Genomic DNA, 1778 nt, shown 5'->3' on the forward strand with positions numbered 1-1778 from the left:
CTCGCCCTCTGTGACACGGACACGGAGGTCCGGCGGGGTCCCAGTGCCTCGGGGCAGGACCCAGACCCCCACCCACCCCAGGAGGCACCGCTGCGGCGGGGCTGGCACCGGCAGTGCTCGGGGAAGGGGTGAGGTTGGGTCGGGAGGGTGTTGGGGAGAGCCGGCGCCGGCATCCAGAGGAGGAGAGATGTCCCCAGGGCTGTGCCAGCTCAGCCTGTGTCCTGGCAGCGCTCGGCCAGCTCCATCCCATGGGAGCAGGAGGATACCATGGGGTTGCACCGGGGCAGGATGTGGCCCCTGGAAACCCCACTGAGAGCCAAGGCAGAGGCACTGGGGCCACCGTCCCGCCGCCAGGCATGTGACGTGCCCAGCGCTCGCCCTCTCTCGCACCGCTGCAGCCCCTGCGCCTGTGCAGCAGGCCACGCCGCGGGCCTGCCGGCGGTTCAAGTCTCCGCAAACCTATTTCAGACCTTTAAAAATACAGAGCAATTCGTATTGAGGTTATACTGAACGCTAGAGCTTCCCACGGAAGTACTTTATCATGTTCAAAAATATTTAATCCCAGCAATTTTCACATTGTTCTTATAAAAACAGACATGTATGAAGGGAAATGAAATGCTTAGTACATTTTTGGCACATTTTTTTTCTTTTTTTTTTTCTCTTTTTTTTTTTTTTAACTTTTACAAATTGCAAACACACATTCATTGTTTTTAAAGGAAAAAAACTAAGTCTCAGCTGTACACTGCAGAGACGCACTAACCATCCCAAAACTAAACCAGCCTCCCGTGGTTACAATTGCCGTTCTACAAGGACAAAAGAAAGACACCAGCAGCCAAAGACATGTCGGCGGCTTCACTGCCCTCCCCAGGGCCTGGCTGGGGTGCCGGCGGTGTGGAGGGCCGGGGGAGAAGATGGCCCTTTTGGGGGTCTGTGTCCCTGCAGATGGGGGACAGCCCTGCCAGCGCCCGGCTCCGGCAGAGGTGAAGGCAGCGAAGGAGCTCAAGGGATGCTGAGGCTCGAACTGGGGTTCGCCTGGGGTGGGACCAGCTTCGATGGGCTGATTTCTGCCTGATTTTGCTCCCACGCTGGAGCCACGGCCACGCTGCCTGCCTGCCTTTCCTGCCCCAACACACCTCCACCTCCATCCCCTGCCCCTGTGCATCCCCTGCCCAGCTGCAAGCCCCAGCAGGATGCCAGCCCCGGGGGGCTCCGGGTGGGAGCTGCGGTCCCCGGGGGGGGTCTGGCAGGAGGAACCGGCTGGGCTGCGCGTCCCCAACTCTCCCCGGTGCTGTGCCCAGGGTGCTGTGCACCGGGGTGAGCAGCGGACCCTCCTGCAGCGAAGGGGAGCTCGGCAGCTGGCGGGAGTGGTGGCAGGGAGCCCAGTCCATCCTGCTTACCCTGAGATGCTACTGGGGGACAAGGGGAGACCTCTGGCTGTTAGCAGGACTGGGTTTTTCCTGGCAAGGGTCACGGTAAGCGTTAACGAAAAGAGGAACGACCGGTGTGAGCAAAGGGGCGCCGACCGCTCCGCTCCCAGTGCCCGGGGAGGTTTCCCACGGCTCCCACGGCAGCGGGCTGCTGGGGGGTCGCTGGTTAATGCTTCTCCGTAGCGCTGCGAGTCCCGGTTTGCTGCTTCTCCAGCAACCAAAGCAAAGCGGGGAAACGAAAGCGGCATGTACCTTGTGCGTGCCGGGCTGTCCCCTGCTCCCCGGGCACGGCCACAGCGGGGCTCTGCACCGGCCGGCAGCTTTCCTGAGCCGTGCTCCGCTTCCCTGCGG

At 61.5% G+C, this 1778-nt stretch overlaps 2 protein-coding genes across 2 annotated transcripts in view; both read right to left on the minus strand.

Moving 5' to 3' along the window:
- LOC104290097 (beta-crystallin B3-like) overlaps positions 1 to 1778 on the minus strand; it is a 369903-nt gene that overhangs the window by 76940 nt on the left and 291185 nt on the right. The window lies entirely within an intron of this gene.
- The window catches only part of SEZ6L (seizure related 6 homolog (mouse)-like), a 94681-nt gene that overhangs the window by 9104 nt on the left and 83799 nt on the right, over positions 1 to 1778 (minus strand). The window lies entirely within an intron of this gene.

This window comes from Charadrius vociferus, unplaced genomic scaffold (genome assembly GCF_000708025.1).
Source record: "Charadrius vociferus isolate BGI_N301 unplaced genomic scaffold, ASM70802v2 scaffold567, whole genome shotgun sequence".
Classification (NCBI taxonomy): Eukaryota; Metazoa; Chordata; class Aves; order Charadriiformes; family Charadriidae; genus Charadrius; species Charadrius vociferus.